This window comes from Symsagittifera roscoffensis, chromosome 7 (genome assembly GCF_963678635.1).
Source record: "Symsagittifera roscoffensis chromosome 7, txSymRosc1.1, whole genome shotgun sequence".
Classification (NCBI taxonomy): domain Eukaryota; kingdom Metazoa; phylum Xenacoelomorpha; order Acoela; family Convolutidae; genus Symsagittifera; species Symsagittifera roscoffensis.
The window spans coordinates 31,396,075-31,422,541 of NC_087068.1; the positions used below are offsets into that span (position 1 = coordinate 31,396,075).

The window sequence follows — 26,467 nt, forward strand, 5'->3', positions numbered from 1 at the left end:
ATCAAAATCTTTGACTGAAAACAAATTTCAAACATTTTACGCAAATTTTTGAAAATTTTATCCTTGTAAAACTTTGCTCGGCTGCGTAAGAGGCTTCTCTTGATATAACTTTCTACTCAGATAACTAGGGAGTTTTAGCGTAATTCTTGATTGCGAAAAACCAAAAAGACCTATTTTTGGGGTAAATTTCTTATAGGATTTTTATATGCTCAGCAATGTACAGTGCTGATTTAATTTATCCGGACAAAACAAACAAAATCGGAAATTTCAAACGCATTTTTCTCAAAGAATAGACAAAAAGTGAACAGAACAAAACTTCTTAGAATTTCACCAGAATTAATATGGTGCAATTTTCCCCAGAAATTCTGAACCAAAATTTTACACCAAAAATAGGCATTTTTGGCTTTTTTCAGACAATCAAAAAATACGCTATAACTATTAAGTTATCTGACGAGAAAATTATATCAATAGAGGCCTCTCACACAGCCTAACAAAGTTTTACAAGGATAAATCTTATAAAAAAGTTTATAAGAGAATATAATTTTAGTTGCGAGTCATAAAAGGTCATTTATACTATATTCAAACAAAATTCTTGGGCTGAAAAAAATTCTTGTGAAAAATTGTTGAGCTGCGTAAGAGGCTTCTTTCGATAGACATTTCTGATCGATAACTCAGTAGTTTTAGCGTAATTCGGGTCTAAAAACGCCACAATGACCTATTTTTGGTATAAAATTTAGATTCAGAATTTCGGGGAAAAATGCACCAAATTAATTCTGGTGGAAATTGAAGAAACTTTTGTTGTTAACTTTCTGTCTCATCTTAACCCAATTTGAGAAAAACTCCTTTGAAATTTCAAATTTTGTTCGCTTTGTCCGGATAATTTAAATGACCACTGTAGTTACCATGTAGCATAGTGCGAAACGAAACAAAAGTGGGAAAAAAAATCTTTTAAACGATTGTGGTCGGCTGCCGGAAGTGTATTCCGCAAACAATCACCAATAAGTGAGTAAAAATACAGCCTAACATTTAATGAGAGCAGCCGGGTCATTTGCTTCAGAACGTCGCCAATGAAAATAAGCAAATCAAGCAAACCATACAATCCCATCAAAATAGATTTAACTGGGGTTTCCTCGTCAAGATTCTTTTTATAACTTTCATTTAAAAGTAGAATAGCGACTGAAGAGCTTCAACATATTGAGTTGAATTGAACATACATTCAAACACGTCTCTTCTAACTTTTCGAGCAACAACAGCCAATTGTCGCACAAATTGCAAATCAAGTTCTATGTCAACCACAGTCATATGGGCGAAAAAGTGTCCACTATAGCAAAATATTTATATGGATATTCACAAAGAAAATTTGTCATATTTCAAAAATCAAGGACTTGGTTCAGATCAGCGATAAAACGAAAGTTGGTGAAACTCATGCTGGTTTCTTGCCAAAACCAAAATTTTTTGTTTCTTTGAGCAGCAAAAAAAACCGTTCTGACACAGAGACGAAGTGGAGCTTCGAACCACTTGCGGTACACCACAAACATAAAAAATGAAAGAATTTGAAAAAAACGAGGCCTTTCAAAACTTCAATTTTCGTATATCTCGATAGAAGTTCATTCTAGGCATCCATTTCAGACATTTGAATATTTAATTTAGAACGGATACAAAACTTATAAAGAGAAAACCAGCCGATAATCTTTGAGCACACACAACTTGAGCCGGAAAAAATGATTCAAAAAAGTTTTTTTTTTAAAGTTTTGAGCCCCTCCTGAAACTTCAATGAACAACACTTACACCTGCAGCTACCATGAAAATTGATTGCAGTTCAAGCTAAATGCGTGATGTGACAACTAAGCAGATAAAATTTGAGCCGACCAACGAAAGTTCGACCATTCAATTTATACCGGAAAAAAGTCCAATTGCACACATACTGAAAAAAACAAGGTTCGGCTGGGACTCAAACCCCAGACCTTAGGGTACACAGGCAACATCATTACCTCTAGGCCAATTGAGAATGAACCTTGAGTCGTAAAGATTCAACAATGAATCACGTTGAAAATTTGCGAGAAACGATATTGGTGTGAATAAAACTACTCAAAGCTAAGTTGGAACAATAACTGCAGCAGTTACTGTACTTTAGTTCAACGGAGACGTAGCTCCTGCCAATTGCCTAATTAAAGTTAAGAGAACACTCACAAAAAAAAGACAAACTCAACATAGAAATTAGCGTTTTCGTTTGTAAAAATTGAACAGATCGTGTAGGATATTACAAGCGTTGCATGTGCAAAAAACCAAAAAAAAAGGTTATTTTCAGTACCAATTGTTTTGTAATCGGAGAGCTAAATTTGCCTTCATTCTGTTTAATAATTTGACGCTAGCCTTAATAGATAATAAAAATCAAGCAGCCTAAATATAACGCGATTTGGACTCATTTTCTATTCAAAAACATGTTGAAAAATTTACCGTATTGAGAAACAACTTCATATTGAGAAACTTACTCCTTATTTTATCAGTCAGCAAAGATCCAGTAAATTTCAATTTCAAATAGCGAAACTTCGAAACTCAACGGAATTGAGAGAAGATCTTTTCCAGTCATAATGATAAATCTCTAAAAGATCGTTTGTCAACAATTAACAATGAACTCATAAAAATTAATTTCAGAAACAATCAAGTAAATTCCCTTGTTTGTAGACATTTTGATTTTTGTTTGAAAAACTATGATATCGAGAAAACTACGGATTCGATGGGTTCACTATTTCAGGCATGATTCGCATTCTAAACAATTTACTGCCGTTATTTAGCCAATTTTTCAAATAAAAACTCAGGAAAAAGGATGGGTCTCCAGAACTGAAACAGGATATTGAAAAAAATCCTAGGCACAAAACTTTCTCGGTGAATAGCACTAGTACTTACACCTACATGCTAAAAGTAGCCATGCTAATGAAGGATAGCTTAAGCATGCACATATAATAAACTATGTTTAAATTTTAAGAGTGATTCAAACCTCGCGAAATACGGGCCTCTTTCAAATTCACAATTCTACTACAGTCAACAAAAAATGGACCTTTTTTAGTTATAGTTAGTTCAAAAACCTGTGATATCTCAAAATTGAATAACACTTGGGAGCTTTAAAAGGTCATCTTTTCAGGTATGATTAGAAAATGTAAATCGACTCTCTCATAAGTTAATAAGATGATCCAAAAAATATTAGTTTTATATGATTTGAATCAACAAATCTTGTGTGGAAGGCCCTCAATGGAGGGACTTTAGTGAGAAGATTTTGCATGCCTATCCCAAGAAGCAGATATCATCTCATCAAAACCTCATCCTCAAAGTATATCCTAATTGCTGACTCGCAAGCGAGGTACCTGCAAGCTGGAAACCTGAAAATCCTATCGCTACCTGGTGCAAGTGCAAATCACTTTTACGACTATCTTCCCCCGAAAGACCTGTTTGATGCAATAATCCTCTTCATTGGTGGTAACAACCTTTACTACTATACAACGCCAATTGATACCCTTTTGCGTTTAGTAGCTGACCAAGTTATCGATCTTGCGAACTTTCTCTGTGAACGAGCCAAGACTGTCTTTGTTCTAGCAATTCCTGAATGTGACGAAAATAAAACCCGATAGAAAGGTGTCAGCGACATTCTTCAAGCGACTAGCGAGCGAAAGCCGAGTATGAACGTGCCAGTCAATTGAAAATACAGAGGTGTTGCAAACTATCTGTCTGGAGAACGATACTTCAGCAAGAAAGACTGTATCATTTAAACAACAACGGTCTAAAAAATCTCAAAAACTTGGTTAAGGAAAAAATTTTGTACAAGAATTACAGCAAAGAATTCAACGATAAAGGAAATATCGGAGAAATAGACTGCCCTATAATCAACTGCCATTGGAAATAGTGATCGTGCGTTTTTTTTGGGGGTTATCAAGTTGTAAATGTATCCTATTATATACCAGATTATTATGATTCTCAAAGTTCCCTTCAGGTTCCACCGCGAAAAGAAATTTTGATATTTGGACTAAGCCAAATTTCCCTTCAGGTTCCACCGGCTCAAAGTTCGAAAACAAACTTTCTAGAGGAATTTTCATAGCAAAATGACATAGCACATAGCAAAATGACTCGAGAAAACTGCGCAACCTGCAATCAAAAAATAAAAAACGATAACAATTTCCTTTATGGTATCTGCACAAAATCACTCCACCTTAGTCCAGAGTGTATCGAGTTTGATCAGGAATGCATTGATGTTATCATAATATTGAAGGACAATCTCTTACACATCTGCAATAACTGCAAATCGAAAAAAATAAACTTTCTTGACCAACGTCGAAACCGAACATGTAAATGATCAGTTAGATCAACAACCGGGAAAGTTCCAAGAAGAAACGAATGATCAAATGAAAAAACTTCAGGAACAAATGCAAACACTGACCGAAAAAGTTGAAAAATCAAACAAATTAATGAGTAGTGTGCAACATGAAGTCACAGACGTGAAAAATGACACTAAATCATACAAGCAATCGTTATGAAAAGTGAAACCCGGAAAATCTGATGAAACTCCTGAAAAAAAACAACTTTAGGCATTCGAGGTAAGACACTGACACGGCCGATGATAGACTTTACGCCGATCTCAAAGTAATAGAAACTTTGCTCCAATTCCTCAGAGTGGAAGATAGAAAAAAGAGCACAACGACTCGGTTAATATGAATAAGATAAAGAGAAACCGCGAACATTATTGATGAAGACCGAAAACCCTATAAGCCGAGACATGATTTTAAGATCAGCCTATAAATTAAAAGAATACAATCAAGCGGTCTATATCAACCCAGAATTAAACAGCACCAATACCAAAAAAAAACGAATGCCTCAAAAAGCGTAGACCACCAATTGATGATAACAACAATAACTTAAACACGAAAGATATAAGAATAAAAAATTTCTGTGTGGAAATCTGTGTAAAAAGAAACTAGGTTTCATTCGAAGAAAGCTCCCTAGAAAACCGAATGAAAAATTAAACGAAACCAGAAATGAGAAATAGCAGTCAACACTGACATTGCTCACACAATATTCAAAGTATCCTAAAATTAAACCGTCGCACAAAATTTGCTAACACTTTGAATTCCTTTGACTACGACATCGTATGTATAACACAGCCCTGGCTAACATCAGGCATTACAAACAACGCACTTTTTCTTAAAAAATAACAGGTATGACCGAAGTGACAGACAGTTATCGATGGACAATAAGACAAAACTTGGTGGAGTCTTCATTGCGATCAAAAATGAAATTTCCCATAAGCACGTCCAAATGTATCTCAATCACCAAGATTACAAAACCATAAAACTGTCAATAAAAGGAAATGAAATACTTAAATGCTGCGTCTATAATGCCCCATTTCCTAGTCAATACCAATGGAATGTTTCAGACTTTAATTTAATAACTGAAAAAATCAACCGAAAGGCTATTGAACTTGAATGTAAATATGCCATAATTACGGATGATGTTAACTTTTCTCAAACAAACTGGAACTCTATGTCTTCAAACAACTTGTACCAAACAGAACTTCTCACCAAACTGGTCGAATATAACTTCCGTAATCTAACAAATGAACAATTGGATGTTGTTTTTTTGTAATAATACAGAGTCCATCATTACTTGCGTTTACGATGAAAATCTTGCAAACCAAATTTGTTTTAACGAAAACTTCTCGAATCATAGACCAATTAAAACCATTTTTATGTCCAAATACCCCCAAAATGGAATTCGGAGCATCAATGGTTAAATACGCATTTAAAAAGGCCGATTGGGAGAAATTGAATCAAAGCATTATTTACATGCCCTTTAATCCGTAATGCTATAGCAATCCAAGCGTATTGCTAAATCAATGGTACAAATGGCTGTGGGACAAAATTGACCTTTGTGTACAAAGAATTACAAAACACCGATCAAAACTACCTCCTTGGATCTCTAGTTTTACATCTAACCTGATGAAAAGAGCAAATACAATCCGATAACAGCAAACATAAAACTCAGTAAACTTATTAAACTGAAAGGATTTGAAAAACAAATTGAAAAATCATCTGAGAACGACCTATCTGAATTTGAGAAAACCGTTTTTGAAGTTAGAACATTCAGCAAAATATAAAAATATCTAAAATACATACGGAAAGCTCCTGGTGAAATCTGGAAAGCTAGAAAGCAACGAAGCCTGCGGTAAAGCTGAGTTACTGAACGATTACTTCATATCAGTGTTCGGCCAAAGTAAAACACCGATTCCAACGGGCACACGAGGCGGATTGAACGATTTAAAAATATCTGATAAACAATTAAGTGACATTATGCGCCACTTAAATGCGGACAAATCAACCGGACCAGATAACATTGGAAATCTAATTCTGAAAAAATACTATCACACTCTTTGTAAATCCATGAAACTAATTTTTCAAACTTTCTCGAATAGAAGGTATTTTCCGACATTTTGGAAAATTAGTTAAGTTACACCAATTTTCAAAGAAGATGAAGCAGACGTTACTTTGTTGCTGTTCTAAAATCTTTGAAAAACTAATCTTTGATGAAATTTCGAACTTTTTCTGGACAAGAATCCACCCTATTCAATACGGTTTTCGGAAAAAGCGATCGGCCACACTACAGTAAATATATTTTCTTGATAAATTATATAAATACAATGATTTCGAATCGACGAAAGAACTCAGCGTGCTATATCTCAATTTTACAAAAGCCTTTGACACCGCCCACATGATAAATTACTGCTCAAACTTGAAGAGCAAGGACTAGGCGGAAGTGTCATAGGCCTATCAACTCATACTTATATGAGAGACAACATGTTCAAATCAATCAGAAAAGGTCCCGCCAAAAAATTGTCACCAGCGGAGTACCCCAAGGGTCTATCAATGGACCACTATTATTCCTCCTCTTCATCAATGATTTACCTGAAACGGTGAAAAAAATTTCTTGTTACGGGTACGCAGATGGCTTTAAAGCAATAATCCAGCGCCACGGTGAAATGAACAAAGCAACAGAAAACATTGAAAAATGGCTTTCTGAAAATAAGATGACACCAAATACAAAGTAGTTTCATATTGTAAACATTAAAGGAGCTCTAAAAGCCAATCTCATGGACAGTCCTCTGGAGCCAGTGGAATCCCAACGTGATCTAGGGCTCATTGTATATCAAAACCTTAACTGGTCTGAAAATGTTTAAATACGTTCCAAAAAGGCAATGAATGGTCTCTTTCGAATTAAAAGAAACCTTACTTCGGCCTCCGAAAATCCAGGGTTCGGGAGATAAACTTACTAAATAGATATTTTCAGTTAAAAAAGAATAACAGGGCAGCCGTGGTGGCCCTCTATTTCTAACTACTGATTATCACTACACCAAATTCAACAAACCTGGTCTCTGGGGAAACAGCTTCTTCCTTATTTTCTCCATCTCCAGTACCAGCTGAGTTCTTTCCTTATTTCCTTATTTTTATCTCTATGTTAGAAATCATAGCCGCAAGTTCCCTTTCTCACTCAATCGAACAAGGTCTAACCCCTGAACAGAAAAATATAGTAAAGCAAATTGTCTACGCCGAGGGGGGATTTAACCTGAACCCAAGGACGAACTTTAAATTTAAAAACGTTACCGATTAGATACGAGCAACGAGCAAATCTATTATACTGTGGCACGATCTTATCAACAATTCGATCACAGAGTTTAAAAAGATCAAACCCCTTACGACTCAGCAACTCCTGGATACTCTCAGAAGCTTTAACAATCTGTTTGCTATTGTCTACTGTCAGCGTACGGGAGCAGAAAATATATTCGACGAGCTACGAACTCTTGACACGATTGTCATCGACGTTACAAAACATCTTATCAGTAAATCAGAGAGTCTAGACGAAAACATCACAGGACTTTATCGCGAGCTTCACCAGTCATCTGATCTAGAACTACGATCTCTCTCGGTAGTCTTGCACTACTATCCGAACCTTCACGCGATCTTCAAAACCCGCTCCAAGAAAAGCAAACCATCGAAGAATCGACGAAGAGCCAAGAAGAGGCAACGCTCAGCAACCCCACAATAAAACGGTTAATAAAACTCGTACTGGTTGTACTCTTTGAGTCCTTTGACTCGGAGTCACCTTTCTAGTTTTACTACATTAGTATATAACTGAGTGTACTCTTTGAGTCTTTTGACTCGGAGTCCTCACCAAACAAATATGACACGAAATCGTGAAATGACCACTGATTCCGTATGCGAAACTTGCCAACAAACCAAAAAGAATGAAGATACTTTCTGTTGCATCGTGTGTAATTGCAAAATGCACCTGACGAAAAGCTGTACCAGCCTAAGCGATACAGCAATCAATGGTATTACGACACTGGGAAAAAACATTGCTCTACTCTGCAACAAATGTGTGGATTCCAACGGATATGAGAGACTCCGAAAAGCAGTCAGTGACGCTGAACAAACCTCGCCGAAGCAATTCAAGAAGATTGAAGAGGACATGGACGAACTCAGAAAGAACGTACAGGAGATTAAAACGCTGTTCTCCCAAACCACAATGAAGCCAAATGAGATCAAATCAGAAGCAAAAACCAAGGTACCGATAAACGCAACGCCGAAACAAGAAAATCAAAACGGAATCCGCATCCGCGGCATCCCTGAACTAAACGACAAAGATCAAAGAAAAAGACAAGAAAATGACCTCCAACAAGTAAAGGAAATCTTGGAGCACATGCAAATTGTGCCAGAGATAGTTGATCTGTTCCGGATGGGTCAACGACAGGAAGGCAAGGACCGAACCATACTGGTAAAAGTCCCAATTTGGCAGAAACGACTAATACTATCATCCGCTTGCCGCCTAAAAACATATGACAAACCTGTGTTTGTCAGCCGCGAGCTATCAGTGGATGAAGCAAAACTCGAAAATCAAGCACTGCAAAAACGGCGGGAGCTCATAAGCGAAAACATCGATAAACAAAACCTGCGCATCCGCGATGGAAAACGCTACCAGAAAATAGAAAACAGATGGACAGCAGTTGCAACCGAAAAAACGGAGAACTCAATCTCCAATTGACTAGAACTCTTTCATAGCCTACTCATCTACAACTTCCGAAGCATACTCGAATACAATCGAAGATCAAACTTCGCAAATGCGATAAACACAAGCTGTCAATACCAACTACTTTGCCTAACCGAAACATGGTTAACCAACGACATAACAGACAACTCCATATTCTTGCCTCAATTTGAACTCTATCGATCTGAAAGAACTTCAAAAGCCGGTCTATCAAAACACGGAGGAGTTCTAATTGGCATCAACGCCAACATACCACATAACCGCATTGATACAGGCATGCAAGACTGCGTAATGGTTCAACTCAAGATATCTGTACCAATACTTGTCTGCTGTATATATTGTGCCCCTGTGTATAGCCCATACCGATGGTCACTAGATCAACTTAACTCATTGCTGAACTTAATAAAAGCAACACAACGCGAGCAAGGCATACAAAATCTTGTCATTGTTGGAGATATCAACTTCTCGTGTACAAATTGGAAATCACTCTCATCAAAATGCAAATACGAACAAAGCATCCTAGACAACTTCCAGGAATTAAACCTGGAACAATTCATCATAACCGATACTGGAAAGAGCCTGGATATCCTGCTCTGCAACAATCCTGATATCATACTAGACGTATACATGGACAATCGGCTCAAAAACGACTTCACCTCAGATCACCCACCTTACGGCTCAAAGTTACATATGAATCACAAAATAAATCACGAAAGGGTCCCTCTACCCTCCCAAAAGTACGACTTTTCAGGCTTTGCCTTCAAAAAAGCCAACTGGAACGAAATCAACGAATATGTGCGAGAGCACCACTTCAACCCATACTGCTACAGCAACGTTGATCTCCTGGTAGATCAGTGGTATAATTGGATCTACGGTATTATAGTCAAACACATACCCCGAACAACCCAACATAGGAAACATCTAGCGCCCTGGGTTTCTCCCACGAGCTCAAACCTCATGAAAAAAGTAGAAACTCTCAGACGCCAAAGTAAAACAAATACCCTAAAGATCCAGCAATTACAAACTGAATTGTCCTTATCGCTCTCAGCAGACCAATGCAATCATGAAACAGAAATTTTCAAGTCTGGAATCTTCTCAAACGTCCAAAAATACCTCAAAACTATCATGAAAACAAGCTCAATCCCAACTGAAGTATTTCTTGACGATAAGTCAGCTAATACCGATATCGAAAAAGCCGAATTAATTAATCAGTACTTCCAATCCGTTTTCAGTTAGAATCACCACGATTATACTCTCACAGAGGGACAGCCCAAGCTGTCGATGATTCATTTCTCAGAACTAGAAATACAACTCGTTCTCCAATCGCTGGACGAGAGCAAGGCCAAAGGACTTGACCGTATGGGGAACAACCTGCTGAAAAAATTATCAGACTCCCTACCAAAGTCACTGCATCTCATATTCAACACAATTGCAAACAAATGCTTCTTCCCATCATTCTGGAAAACAAGCGAAATAATCCCCATACTTAAAGAAGGGAACAAACAAATGGTAGAGAATTACAGACCGATCAGCCTCCTCATAGCAGTATCCAAAGTCCTCGAGAAACTTATTTTCGACAGAATGTACCCAATCTTATCCACCGCATTGTCCCAATCTCAACACGGTTTTCGGCAAAGACGCTCATCTATAACAAACCTAATCGAATACCTGCACAAAATGTTTGTGAACTTTGACAATAGCAACTGCCACTTCCTAGCGTCATTTTACCTCGACTTCCAGAAGGCTTTCGACAAAGTAAATCACAATATAACGATCGCAAAACTCAGCAGAGCTGGAATAACAGGCCCAATATTGGATCTAATCAAAAGTTACCTGACCGGTCGAACCCAAACAGTACGCATCGGCAGCTCGGTCTCAAGCCAACTGCCAATTTATAGTGGAGTGCCGCAAGGATCTATTCTAGAGCCACTCCTTTTATTAGTATACATCAACGACTTGCCAAAATGTGTCATGTCATCGTGCTACGGCTATGCGGATGACTATAAAATTATGGGCACCGACCCGACTACCCTGCACATTGATATTAGAAAAGCCTGGAAGTGGTGTGAAACCAATGAAATGCGCCTCAATATGACCAAGAGCAAAACACTAGTAATTAAGGGCGAGTGCAACCTAAGTATATTCTCGTACAAATTCGAACAGCCTAACGAACTTAAAGATCTTGGAATGATAATGTCAAAAAATCTTAACTGGACTTCTCATGCAAACAATCGTTCGAGCAAAGCACTGAAGGCCCTATACTGCATCAAAAGAAACTTATCACCTGCCACAACCATGAACAACAGGAAAAATGCATATAAAAGCTATGTAGTACCTATCGTTAGCTATGCATCATCAGTCTGGAAACCCTCAAAGCAAGATCTTGCCACCTTAGAAAAAGTGCAACAGAGAGCAACGAAATGGATACTTGGAAATAAACAAATTCCTTATAAATCGAGGTTAACCACTCTTCAAATTCTTCCCTTGTCTCTTTACCAAGAAATGCATGTACTACTTTTGTTCGCGAACATTCTAAGAGGAAAGACCGACCTGGAATGGTGGCGATTTATAGAAATCACTGAATCAAATCAACCGAAAACAACAAGACGTTTCAACGCGAAGAACTTTCGACTTTATAAATGCGAATCTGATTTCTGGCAACGCGCCTGCAGCCTGACAAACATATTTCACGATCACCTGAAATATGAAGTCCTATTAAGTGACTCAATTAAACCAAAAATATCAAGAGTGTACTGGCAATTCTACGAGAAAATCTACAATGAAGTCGATACCTGCACCTGGAGAATCAACTGCGGATGCACAAGATGCTTAAACTTCAAAAAACTAAACTCATTAAACTAAAATATGATCGATCTCATAAACTTGATTCGGGAGCTAACTCCCATGGATGTATCCTAAATTCTGTTTTATTATTATTATTATTATTCATATTTTTAGTCTGATCTCGCTTGTCGCGATCCAGCAACGCAGTTCTGTACACGCAATATCAAGGACCAGAATCATACAAATTTAAATGAACTTTTACTCTGGAATGATTATCAATAAGTATCTTACAGCATATCGAGAGGTATATTGTTCATAGGATATAAATTAGTTCTCTGGTCACAGTTTTCACTCAAATATCGGATTTTACTGCACTGTTTTAATGGAGCTTCAAGATTTACATCGAAATTTGCTATCGAATTATAGTTTCTAAATTCTTCGTGATGGAAAAACACTAGATTTATTTCCGGCTGCTTATCCATATCAACTAAATCAATCAATAAAAATTGATCGTCGTTTTTTAATGCCAAATCAGCGACAAAGACTTGAGATTCGCAAAATATACGATTGGTTTGTCTCATTTTTGGCAATAAACTATCGTAAATAAATTGAGAAATTATACAGTTGTAATGTTCGGGTCGTTTTGCTAAATCTTGGCTGTACAGTCCGTATTTACAACAGCATCCAATTATAGAGGAAAGTGACAAAAACACCCGAAACTCATATAACTGATTGATTTGAGGTTCAAATTTAATGAGTCTCAGCACAGGTATGGTTTTACGGAAAATATCGTGTTCATCGGCTGACGAATTCAGAATACCATTATTGGCGGACATATAATTTTCGATATAGGTTCTAATCCGATCAGACGATTTTAACAAAGTGATAACATCATTTAGGGAAGAGCTGCAGCAACAGTTTCCACCGATTGCCCAACGCGCATCAATTGCAGAGACATTGTCTACCTTCACAAAAACGCTCCCACCTAAAAACTCGATTGAATCTTTTATCCACTTTTGCAAATCAGGGAAATGCGGATGAAGATCAATATCTTGGGATGATGAGTTACTAGAACTATCTGAACCAGCAGCCAGTTCTCTTTCAAAGGTGAAATCTGCCTCAGTGTGAAAAATGGGGTCCTCTTCTTGAGAAAAATGATCGGATATATGATCGTCACTTGCAATACTGGCAGCAAGATCTTCTCCGTCTTCAAGCATGATGAAAGTATCGCACATCAAGTACTCGATAAAAGCTTCGGACATTATGGTTTCACGCTCAGGAGGCATGAGCAATTGCATCTCGTCGTTTAACATTGGTTTCAACTTGAATAAAACAAAACACTTTACACTATGTGCAGATAGATCCAAAAAGTGAATGCCACGGAAAGAACACTTTATTAGCAAATTGAAATAACTTTTAGAAGCAAATGTACGTCAACTTCTCATTTATTTTACATGGGGTTATGCCTTTTAGCCTATTTGTTGCGATAAACTTATTTAAAAGATGTCATATATTTGATGTTTGTGCCTGTTTGTCGAGAGCCCTTTGAAAGATTTTATTTTACATGGGGTTATACCTTTTAGCCTATTTGTTGCGATTAACTTATTTAAAAGATGTCATATACTTGAAATTTGTGCATGTTTGTCGAGCGCCCTTTGAAGGATTTTAGAGACAGGTCTGTCAAGTAGGTCTTTGGTCTGGGGAAGGAGTTCCTGGCCTGGGGAGTTTGGAGGTGCGTCGCGGGAACTTCTGAGCTCGGGTGAGATTGTCCTTTTTAGTGAGTTTTATAGACTCTATTTTTTTTCTAAAGGTAATCAGAAGGTCAAAAGTATCATAGTAACCGAGGTTACAGTCATGACTCCCTTCGTCATATATTCCAGTCAAAATTCTTGGAATTTTTTAGATATGGAAGTGATAATGATAGAAGAAGATGACAAGTGTTTAAGTCCTTTTCAATTAAAATCGATACGGGTTACGTTTCTTCAATAAGAACACGCAACTCGACACGAGATAATGTATCGCAGGATAGGCGTGTAACTTGCAGTTGGTATCAAAAACCAACAGATACAGGGACTATACTGAACTATAGAAGCTGCGCCCCAACTCAGTATAAGCGTAGTGTTATCCAAGGCACTGTACACAGGGTTTTTAGGAGTACATCTAGCTGGGAGCAATTTGATAAGGCTATGGAAACTAATAGGGCGCAATGGCTGACAAATCAGTACCCTGAAAATTGGTCCGCAAAGGTGGCTTCAGACGCCTTGTGCAAGATCATCGAGGGTAAAGGCAAGCCCCTGGATAGTGTCAGGGGTTTGTCAGTTCAATCACCAAAGGATGAGAAGCCCCCAATGCTGATGGTGCAATATAGAGGTAACCAGAGCCAATATTTTGCTAACAGGTTACGAAAATTAACGAACGTTCAAGTGGTTTTCACCACAAGAAAACTACAATCATGTTTACCATCACTGAAGTCAGCATTTTCTTATGACCTCAAGTCAAGAGTGGTTTATAAACTGTCATGTAGTGGATGCACTTCCACCTATGGCGGACAAACTGTTCGACATTTGACCACAAGAATTGAGGAACATAAGAAAGCAGACTCACCAGTAGGCCTCCACCTTCAGCAATGCCAACTTGAGGGAAATAGCGCAGATCTTAGTTGGGAAATTATAGATAGGTCAAACAACCAAACAAAATTGCTAACACTAGAGGCAATACATATCAGGAAAGAGAAACCGAGCTTGAACACGCGCGATGAGTTTAGGAGCAGGGAGTTAACACTGAAAATTTAGTCCCAAAATATTTTTGGTTTTTTATTCAAAACGTACATGTCGAAATCGAAATTATGACTCAGAAACTTCCAGACAAATTAATTTTAAAATGTTTAATTAATTTTAGAGGTTAAAAGTATTTTAATCTTAATAGTAATTTAGAGGTCAACTGTGATTGGCTAATTTTTTATCATGATGGTTTAGAACCAAATTGTATGTGATTTATTGTAAATAACATTTGTAAATTGATTTTTTATCGTCATTTAGAGTAGTTTATTGTAAAAATCCTGACGATGCACATAGTTGCGAAAACGTTTGAAATTTACTTTTTAGCAAAAATTTCTTCGAGATAATATAATACACAAGTGTTACAAGTAAAAAATTTCGTCGAAAGTTATTTTGTCATTTAATGTTCCGAGTAGGCAAGCGGCGTTGGCAATCTGTATTGCCAGGGAGATTCTCTGTTTTAAAAAGCTGCCTGCTCTGGGTTCCTCAGTGCATATGCTTAGGTTCTTACAAAGCTTGCTCAAAAAAACTTCTGTGCTGGGCCGGCCGCGCCCTGAAGTTCAAAAGCTAGCGGTTGAAAAAGATATCCATCATTTACAAGATCTTTATACTTGTCAAATTTTCGCTCTTCCGCTTCAGCGGCAGCCGTACCAGGGTTACAAACAGACCCGGCATTAATCCTACAAGGAGCTAAGGAGTCTACTTCCGTTACATCCCGCAAGAGCTGCTTGCCATCAGCCCATGGAACGAGCGTCAAACCGTCTGGTCGCTTCTGATCGGTCCTGTAGAGGTGTCGTGGTTCTACAACAGACGGAATGTGAGTAGATGATAGACTCTGCTTTATAAGGGCATTCAGGTTTGAATGCCTAGAGAATCTTCCTACACTTTTGAGGCAAGAAAGACCATGCCAACCAACCTCGGTAACGTCTTTTCCGCACACGCATTTATGCCGTTTGCATATTGTAACATTCGCCCGGAAGATACATATCGACGGATAACAAAACTAAGTCTTAAGACGACTGGCTAGCGTCTAAACAGAGCTTTGCATGCTTTTCACCGTCTCTACCAAGCCAGTACTTTTCGGTGGTCTTTCTAACATCGGGTCGACAAAAACGTTACTGTTCTCCGGCTTCGACCAGAACGCTCAAATTAACTAGATTACATGCAGAAATAGTGAGCTCATGGCTGGGTCTCAGTATCCCCAGACCACGAGGTCACTCCTAAAAGCAGGGCTACTACTTATTATATTACTATTGTTTTTGTTCAGTAGATAAAAATCATCATCTCCATCGAAGATGGATCAACCCTTTCCCCCAACTCCTAGCTTCTCATCCTTATCAAAATGAATCCAGTTGTTAATTAAATTCAATTCAGGACATGACAAGAAGCTAAAAGTTTATATAAAAGGCTAAAAGTTCCAGTCCCGAAACCCTTCCGGATTCTTGAATCCAGTGAATCAAGCTCCTTAAGTTCAATTTCACGCCAATCCGGAAGGCTGGTTCTCACCCTTCACCGTTGTTGGCAACGGCCTTGCAACTATTGTAGCGGCACAATAGTTGCAACTCGGAACGCTCTCTGCTATTCTGTAGTTCGTTGTCGTTCTCCAATCTCGATTTTCGTACTGTTCGCAATCGCAGATAAAAGTTGTTCTGTTTTTCACTCGCTTTTTGTTAAAATGGCCGTTTCAGCATTTCTCAGAAATGTGACGTCATCATTCGAATTTTTGAAAATTTAAAATACTAGAATATTCTAGCCCTCACCGTTTGGCTACACGTTCCAATAACGTCGCTAATCCTTCGAAATCATCAACTCGGAAGGCTTACTGCTCAAAATTCGAATCCTGCATAAATTGCATTTTGGCCATTCTGGTCGAATGTCACATACTCCCCGGACATTCCGGTCAATGTCCTCATTGAATCGCGCAATATTCTAAATGGTTACAGTGTCATCGAACAGAATTTACAAAATGCACGAAATTACTTTTATCTACGTCACATCGACTCACTGCAGAATATAAATGGCATCATACTACATCACTATAGCCTTCAAATTCTTTCATTAATCTGCACATTGAGGATATGACTTAAGATAAAACATATTTTCTGACTTCCAGTGTCAATGTCCCGATTGAAACTTTTTCTCCTAGATTTAAAAGGTGTTGGCTTGCAGGACAGTCCTGCCAACCAACAAGCTAAAATTATCCTACTATGCTCCTTCCCTTCGGAAATCTTGCTTGTTTATTGTCCTGAATATTAAAACCAAGAGACCTTGTGGTTAGAAAGAACAATGCAACAACCTCCCTTCTCAAGAAGTTACTCAAGTTTTTCATGTCACCACAAAGTGATCAGTCTTCCTAAGTGATTAAAAACAATCATGCAGGCTGGAATATTTAAATATACTCTTCCCTCAAGCCTTTCTAAATAAATAATAAGTGAGTGTCTCTAAAGCCACTTCAACTAAAACCAAAATGCAAATTTATAAATGCAACAATTTCCAAACTCAACTAAATGTTTCAGTTTTCAATTACAACTTGGTTGCTTGGTTTCTCACTTGAGTTTTTCACACACATAAAACAATTCTGAGTTTTAACTTTTCTTCATCATCCCTTTGTTCTCTTCTTTTTTCGTCGTTTAGAAGTTCTAAAACTTCTAAATTCTTCTAATTTTCTTTCTTGCCGCCTCTTGTTTTCTCGACCATTCGTCAATGCTCCATTTCCTCCTCCTGTGACGCTGACTCCGCACTCTCGGTTTCCGTGTCTTGTAGCACGTCATTGACTATCCTGACGCTGTTGGAAGCCGTCCTCCAACACTTCTGCTCTTCCACCCTCTGTTTACAGCAAGGTAGGGGATCCACGTTTGATTCTCTGTTCTACAGAAGCTGTTGTGGAGACACATCGTCACGTTTCTCTCCAAATCTTCTTTCAGCATCTCTGCCTTCTCATTTCCACTACGCTCGCTCGTCCTGGAAATTCTTTTCACAGCGGTGGTCACTGCATTCCGATGGGTCACGAAAGCTCGCTTGAAAGCTCCTGCCCCAATGTCCAGCTGATATTCACTGTACACTCTGCCATGTTTCGACATATGCTTTTTCGCATACTCGTACAACCATGCAGTCATGTTAGCTCTGAACCATGGCATCAATCGTTTTCTTGCCCATATCTTCTTCACTTCCATCGGAATGTTTAGAACTTTGCACATTGTCTCAAAAAGATCTAAATCTTTTAGACAATCTAATTTCTGCAATTGTTCTCTCGTCGGTGCCTCCTGTCTATTATTTTCCCTCACATGAGCTTCCAGCCATCGTATCGCCATCATAACTCCCACTATCACTATTGTTATGGGCTGTGATGAATCTGGTAAACCCATGGAGAGCAGCTCTCCAGAGTCCCAGATCAACACCAAATTACTACGCTTGGGATACCACCAGGACTGCAGCAAGCAGTGGCAAGGAAACTCGTCATGTGTCAACATGATGCTCCTCCAATTGCGTTTTCCTGAAGCTTCCAGCAATGGTTCCACTTCCATCATCACTCGGTGGATTTCATCATTCTCATCTACTGCATTGTAATCTGTGACAGTTGATCCTCTCTGTTTCTGTTTTTCAAAGTCACTGAAGTTCCCGCTCACATATCCCATGAACTTTCCTAGTATTGATTCCAACTCCTCTTTGGTTCTCTCTGGAACTGCTGAGAACATCTTACATAGTAACTCGTAAGACTTTTCAGACATTCTCGCCAATCTCACGCACTTTGGCACTGAGAAAGCTTGATCCACGATCATTCTTGTACTCTTCACGTCCACAGCCACGAAATGTACAGGGTATCTGCTCTTGCACATTGGAGCCAACGTTGAACCCACCAAATATCGTGCTCCTGATGGTCTACAATAATTTTCGCTGTGTCTGATGTTCATCTCTGTTTCGATTGCTTCCCTCCATTTTCCTATATACTTCTGCTCAGTCTGCAGAACTCATGGGAATACTTCTACGCTGATGGCTGTGACCATCTCATGTTTCTGTTCTAGATTCAATAGTGACTCTAAAGAACCAAACATGCTGTAGAATCCTAGTGCTGTCACTAGACTCACATCGGTTCCTCCATGGCAATCTGCTATCAGTTCCGTTTCCGTTCTTGCTTTCATCACCACATTTCCAAACAATACTGTCAACTGCTTGTGTTGTTTCTCCAGGGTTTTCACACAGTCTAGACTTCCACAAACGTGACCCTCTAGTCCACAGACTTCCGCCAGACAGCTACCAGGTTTGACCCAGTCTTCTGGTCCCCAGCCAGGCAACTCCACTCTATCTTCTCCGTTGCTCTTAGAGGCTGTTATCATCACATTATATATGATGTTGAGGTCACGCAGGTTACAGTCCGCATTCAGTTCCCTCTGTATGTCCTGTGTCGCCCGTAATATTGAGTCAGCGTTGGGACTAGGACACCATGATGGCTTCATCAATTCCCACACTGCCATCAAGCTCGTTCTCAGTAATTCATCTGAGAATCCCAACCCAAATTCCACTCTCTTGTCGGATTTTGGTATTGAAGGTGCAGTCACCTCTTCTTCCAAGACCAATCCCAATTTGGCCTGTGGATTGTTAACGCTCTTAGTCGTCACAATTCTGGACGTCCAGAATCTTAGTAACACCGCCTGCTCATAATCAAAGAAGCAATCACGTATGTCTTCACTCAGGAAAGGATTGTACGCTATCCCTATGATCCCGGATACATAGCTATATGACTTCTTCTTGATCGGTCCACAGTATTCACTGGATTTCGGCAATGCTCCCATAGATTCTTTAGTGAGCCTCAACTCCTTGTTTGAGAATCTCCTGATCTCGTCTATCTTTTTCATGGGTTCCAATTCTTCAGGTTCTTTCATGTTCACCCTCATCGGTTTACTTTGCTGCATATCCAGCATTGCTAGTAAGAACATGGCTTTCGTTCGCTCATCGCCTTCCTTCAACATTTTAACACAAGTGCTTAATGCAGGTACTGAGATCTGCTCTATCAGGAATCGAATGAAACAGAGAGCGTCTCTCCGCTTTGCACACGCTACTGCTGCTCCCTCCTGGACTATCAGATCCCTCAGATTCGTCATAAGGAAAACTTTTTCCTCCTTTGATCTCTTCCTTTCTTCTGAATCATATTCTTCGCGAGTCAGTCCCATCATGCACCAGGCGAGCCTGAGTTGTAATTCTGTCCTTACGTAAGGTACTGCCACGAGAGCATGTATTCTTGGCGTAGTCCTCATTTCTTCTTCGAAATACCTCAATACTACTGCTTTCCATGGAAGGCTCACTAACTGCTCGATCGTCTCCGCCTCTACGTCAGACGACGCCAAAGTTCCATACGCCTTCTGCTTGAGGGTGGTGCCTTGCAACATCATTTCCAGATAACCCTCCATGGCTTTTTCGTCTTCCAGGGCCATTACATACCCTCTAGCCGAGTTCCGGTATTCCAACATCTCCATGTATCCACCGGTGGGTTCATCTATCGACACTGTCTCCGACACTGTTAGTCGGTTGTATTCCACTGGTGTCAGTTGTCCTGCAACACTCCCTTTTCCATGATTCATGGGAGATGGTTTGAAGTCCCTCATTTTACTCTCTCCACATTGACTGAGTATTTCCATCTCTAAAGTTGCTCCAGTCAGAGTGCGGTCACTCCTTTTGGATTTATAACCGGTTGACTTTATCCCCGCCATGAGAATGGGTGGCACCATCGCTATATCAGTTAATATTCTATCTGTGCCAGACAATTGATAATCACCTTGCCCCAAATCCATGACTTCTTCGACTCGTTTTCTTTTCGCTGAGTTACCAGCTTTCATCGATATTTCCGAATCCACTTTCGTCTTTCCAATCCTCCTCGGCATCACTCTGCTGCCTAACTTCATTTTCATCGCATTGATTTTATCAATCACCATTTTCGATCGCATCGTTCCTCTCCTGGTCCTTGACAGGTACACCACCTCTCCTTCATTGTCCTGCGGTGTCATCTTGATGGGAGAATTCGCTTCACTCTCATCAGTGGCTGAGTCGATCAATAACTCACTCAGTCTCCCTTCACACTCATCAAGCTTGTCAAGTACTTCTCTCATCAAGGGTTGATTGAGACCTGTTTTGAGAATGGGTCCCATTCTGGGTCCCATAGCTCTGAATCACAGTCCAGACTTCTTCCATGAACGCCACTCTGTCCAGCTTACATCCCGTCCTACTCTCGTGGTCTCGGTGATGTACTTCCCATTCTTCTTCGGGTAGCGTTCCCAAGAAAGGTACTCTGGCTGAGGCCTCTATTCTTCTCCTTCGAGGTGATTCCATAAGGATTCTCTGGTCGTTATTTCTTGCATTGCCAGGAGAGCTGCTCTCCGGCAAATTCCGTTTCATTTCCTCAAAGGCTGACGGAGGTTCCAGTGTCGAGATGCCTTCATCCGCTGGCTCAGTCGTTTCCAACGTGTCTGCATTATTCTCAAGATCACTGAAGATATTGAAATCCAGGCTGGATGTTCCTCCTGTCGATGCCCTGTCGTCCTCCTCACCAGCTTGATCTTGTTGCATGGGTTCTTCAGTCTGACGGTTTCCACCCTGTCCGTCATCTCCTTCTGACTTGTCCCTATTCGAGTTCGATGGTCCTTGTTTGTCTTTGTCGGCTTCTTCCTGGAATCTCGGTATGAGCAATGTACCGGCCGACTTATCTTCCTCTTCTCCATGGACCACTTTGATTTCTTCGCAGCCGAAGGGTGCTAGGAAAATTCTCGTCTGCAATATTCCCGCAACTTTCATCTCTTTTCTCACACTGGTCAGGATTACTGAGGCTTCAGGCAATTCAGTCCTGCCTCTCATCTTCATTGGAGCTAAGCCTAGTCCCCTCCATTCCTCATCAAATCCTTCAGGCTTGGGAGTAGCAGCGTTGCTTATTCGCCTTCTCGTCGCTTGATCCGTGTACGCAAATCGTGTGTACTGTAACACGGCGGCATTTCTCCCCACGAAGTATGGATCCATCGTCGCCGAGAAATTCCCTACTCTCCTTTCATTGGTTTCGAATGCTCTCAACCTAGGAGTTTATACTACGGAGACTGCTCCGAGCAACATCCTTCTTATCAGAGGGAATTCAGGGATTGCTTCGGGTAGCTTCTTGTAATCGCCCCAGTCCTTCGTCTCTTCTCTCACCTTGTGATACGCTGCTGTGAGACGAGGCACTCTGGTCATTTCACCATTCGTTTTGTCATAGGGCCTCAGATTCCAAAGCTTTGGAAACACCTCGATGTGCCCTCTTTCTACTTCTCCCATGCGGTCACAAAAGTGATCGTCAAAATTGATGACTGTCATCTCTGGCTCCGATATTTTCGCAAATAACAGATCTTCACTCATGAGCTCTCGCAATGCGTGCTGCTCACACCAGTTCAGTGTACTACCGTCCACTGCCGATATGAGGTTCAGGTGCAACACCGACCTCCTTTATGCTTCCACTTTAACGTCAGGGAACGCAAAGGTGACTGCTGGTCCATAGATCACTGTCACGAACTCCGTGACTCCTCTGATCAGCGCCAAGGGATCGACTCTCATAGCTAAGCTCAAATCTGTTAACAGCGGCATGCCTCCAGTATGTCGTCTAACATCTTCCTCTCTTTCAATTGTCTCGTCTTCTCCGGTTCCAAAGCGATTTTGCTGCAAGAGATACTGGATAAGAGTGTGTCTCAGGTCTCTTATTTTGTTCCACGAGTCTGTGGATTTCTTCATATCCAGATTCCTCACTCTCTCTTTCATCTGCTCTGGACAACGTGCCAGTTTCATCAGTCCTCCCAAGTTTCCGTGGGTTATTGCGATCAATGTCAGAAGTCCATCTAGTCGCAGGTTCTGTATTCCATCCGTAAGCAGTATCACCGGTCCTTTCACGAAATTCTCCGCTCCAAATGTCACGAACAGGGCTATCAATTCCACTATCGATACTTTCACTACCGCTTGGAGGAATTCCTTTATCAAGTAGTGCGAGACTTTCGGGTAGACTTTTGCCAAGAAGGACGCGGTCCATCCGGCTCCCAACCCTTCTAGCATGCTGTCTGTCCTTTCAAATCCCTCCTGTCCTTTCACTTCCTGGGTCCAGAAGGTTTCCAGAGTAATCTGACACATTCTGTTCACGAACTCAGCTGTCTTTTCTCCGTTATTTTCCGCCAGGTGCACCTCCTTCAACAAGTAGGCGTGTATCCTAGTGATCATTACTGGGCCTTGCTGAAAAGCATCTGCACCCAATGCCGCTACTCTCGGATTCAGGTGTAGCCACTGGTTTGCTTCCGGCTTGGTTCTCAGCACCATCGCTTCCAGATGAGCTCTTGTCTCCAGTGAATTCTTTCTTCTCGTGTCTTCACTCGCCACTTCCATTGCTCGGAACCACAAGTCGTTGGACATCGCCGTGATCACTCGATGGTCGTCATCTATTCCTGGTTTCAGTTTGAGTTGCCGACTGAAGTTGGACAGTTCCAACCCCAGCACCTCGTCCAACACCAACATGTGTAGCGCGTGGTCCTTGAACCCTCTCATCGCGTTTGAGATATCTGACCATACTGCAGGCAGTTCAGCCTTAAGTGGCCTCAGGTTCTCCATTTCTATCATGCGATTCGGGGCTGATATGATCACATCATATTTTCCCTCCGAAAGTAAGGCTACCATTGCATACACAAATTTCAGTCCATCCGGGAGATATGCATATCCCGGAGACAACGCAAATACTACTCTCAACGTCACTTTATTGAATGATCCCTCCTTTGTCGCGTCTACCACTTCACCCATTGACTCCAGGATGTCTTTTATCGCGGGCCATACTGCGTTTTCTGCTGTTGCAGGATCTCTGAGCCTGCTCAGAAAACCTCTACTGTGTAGATGGTCATTGATGCCAGCAAACACAATCGTTATCGGGTTCATTTCTGTCTGCCTTTGTACCCCTATAGCCAATGACACTGATTGCAATAGGTCTAGGTCAACTGAGGCCAGCATTATGACGTCCGGCCAAAACAAAGACTTAGAGGTGTACACGAACTCTGAATTCGCTACTACCATGATTTTGGCCTTTCTCATCTCTGCTTTGTCGTAGGCGGCGAAGATGGTCTCATCTTTCTTTATCGCTGTCAATCCGCTATATCTCTGGGCATCACCATCTTGGTTCACTAGTTTTGGGTACACTCTCTCCTTCACATGACCAGGTGGTGTCGTCAATTGCCTAAATATCTTCACGTGTTGTCCAATCGGCGCTCTCGCCGTCAGGAATCTTCCTGGCCTTTCTTCACGATTCCTCTCATCATGGTTCAATCTCACATCTTGCAACGGTCTTGCATTCACAGGTCCTATTGTGTTGTTGGAGGGCAGTCCCTCCAAGTCGGCAAATCTCAAGGCCGTCGTGGAGCTGAAATTTATGCTAGCGGCTATCAACCAGTCTACGCCGGTTATCGAGTACAATCTGCTGACGGATAGCGTCGCTCCATTCAGCATCCTCCTTGCATCTTCGATGAAGCTCACTCTCTGTAGGTCCAGCTTCATTAGTTCTTCTTTGTATATATGCCAAGGAGACGGTATGGATCGCGACCACATCAATGAGCCTCTGCTCGGTCTTTCCTCTCGACTGGTACTCGTCGTCTCCGATCTAGTGTCCGATCTAGATGTGCCGGCTACTTCTTCGATTGGTTGGTTGACAGGTCCTATCCTTCTCCTAGGATGAATTGTTCTCCTCATCGGTGCCTCTCCCAACCGATCCTGCACGTCCGTTCTTCGACCTGGTTCACTGGAGCTTTGTTGCCGGTAATTTATGGCGGCTGGGACCGTACCCAAGCGTGTTTCCAGGTTAGGAGGCACAAAGGTGGTGATCACCGTATCACTCACCGTTCCCTCTTCCTTCAGCACTCCTGTGTCAAAGAGTTCTGCTTCCAGCTCATCCAACCGTTCTTGGAAGACTCGATTCAACCAAGCTTGTCCTTCGACACTGTCGAAGTGGATGCCATCTGTGGTCAATCTGGCTTGATCCATGGCTCTCAATTCATGTTCAATGTCCATGAGGATCATTCTTCCGGCATTTCGATTTGCTAGGTTTCTCAAGATGTTGTTCCATCTCATGACTCCCTCGTTGTGCCTTCTTCCTGATGCTGTCAGGCTTCTTGCGTTCATTGGCACCGTGCAAACGGTCAGTACCGCGCAACTGAACTTCTGCCAGAGAGTAGTAAACAAACACACCATCATTGCTTCCCACAGTGCTTCCTGCTCATCTGATCCTCTGGAGATGTCATTCGTCCCAACTAAGATCATCACATTGGGTATCTTCCCTGGATTCATCAGCTCCACCATGCGATATAATTGGGCAATAGTCGCGCCTCCAAAGGCCATCACCGTGGTGACCCATGAGGTCCTCAAATTCGACAGCACTCTGACTAAGCTGTCTCCCAATATCAGGTGAGATGTCCCGAGTGGTGGTTGCTGCAGGTTCACAGCCGGGCTCCAGGTAGCTCGATTGAAGCAGGCTCTCGGATCTGTCTCCGGAACTCCCGTGAAATTATACTTCAATTGATTATTCTTCTGCACGTCTATTACACGAGACACTTTCTTCGCTGGCATCTTCCTTACTTTCCTCTCTGGGATTCTCGAGTTCCCCATGAGTGGTGTCACGTTACTCATCCCTTGTCTGATTACTGTCTGGGAGAGTTGTACTCTGCCCGTATCGTCAATCGTTCCATAGGGTGCAGTCACCCCGGAACCTGGTGCATTCTTGTTAGCGACCAATCGTCCAGCTGTCTCTATCAGTTTTCTCACTGTCTGTTCTACGACGGGATCACCCAAGGTGTCACTAGGATCCGGGATTGTTACTCGGTTCGTCTCTGCTGGAAGCCGTGTCTCCGTTGTTTGACTCATTTCTCGAGGTGTCAAGAGCTCCATCGGGGACTGCCCACGAGGAATATCCCTTGCAGGTATCACTTTCTCAATGGACGTCGTCAACGCCACCTGCTCCGATCGCTCTTTGTATTCCTGCCTTAAGCGTTCGATCTCTTGACCCTGCTTTTTGTTGCAGTCTTCAAACAACTTTCTCCACATGTCCCGGTCTTCCTCCATCGCCAGCATGGTCTTCGTCATATCGTCTAACTCCTTCTTCGTACTTCTCAACTGATCGTTCATCTCGTCCAGATCTTGTATGGTTTGGTTCGTCTGAACCTTCTGTGCTACTTTCGCCCCTTTTGGTGGCACAGCTGCTCTCAGTGGTGAACCAGACGAGGTCGCCTCGCTGTTCATCTCCCGATGCATTCTCGTCAGCCCAGGTTTAGGCTTAGAGGGCATTGGCATCTCACCTGGTTGGTAAGTCCTAGAACTTCCCAATCCAGGCTCATTCGCCAAGTCACTCCCTGAGAGAGCCCCGTTTCTCCACCTCATCACTCTCATGTTCGGGCGGTCTAGTACTCCTCTTTCTCCATATGCTGCCATCAACAGGACTTCCGTGGGGCGGTCCCCACGGTTGTCGTGCCCCAAGATGTTGATCAGGGCGGTCAGCAACATGACCACCTCTGGGTCCTCCAGAGCGAAGTCTCGTTCGATCAGCCGACGATAGATCGCATCTACCATCGGTCCTACATATGCCTCTGCCAGGTCCATCAATTCATCCAGGTTGAAATTGTCCATACTGTTCTTTCCAAGTTTGATTTGATTTCGATTTCAAGTTTTGACTCAAGTGAGCAATTAAATGATCAATCAGGATCTAGAAAAGGAATCACGACTGTCACACTTGTCAGTTTCACCTTAACATATATCGTTAAAATTTGCTTAAAACAGTTCAGATAAAAAGATATTTATCC

At 41.2% G+C, this 26,467-nt stretch overlaps 3 protein-coding genes across 3 annotated transcripts in view; 1 reads left to right on the forward strand and 2 right to left on the reverse strand.

Annotated features, from left to right (window-relative positions):
• Positions 1-26,467, reverse strand: part of LOC134851141 (uncharacterized) — a 192,121-nt gene that overhangs the window by 149,456 nt on the left and 16,198 nt on the right. The gene's annotated exons all lie outside the window — the stretch shown is intronic.
• Positions 1-26,467, reverse strand: part of LOC134851140 (protein SEC13 homolog) — a 120,888-nt gene that overhangs the window by 78,236 nt on the left and 16,185 nt on the right. The window lies entirely within an intron of this gene.
• Positions 6,031-26,467, forward strand: part of LOC134851138 (kinesin-like protein KIF6) — a 436,464-nt gene continuing 416,027 nt past the window's right edge. The window contains exon 1 of the mRNA XM_063867089.1: positions 6,031-6,043. The gene's annotated coding sequence lies outside the window, so the exon portion shown is untranslated. The remainder of the gene's footprint in view (positions 6,044-26,467) is intronic.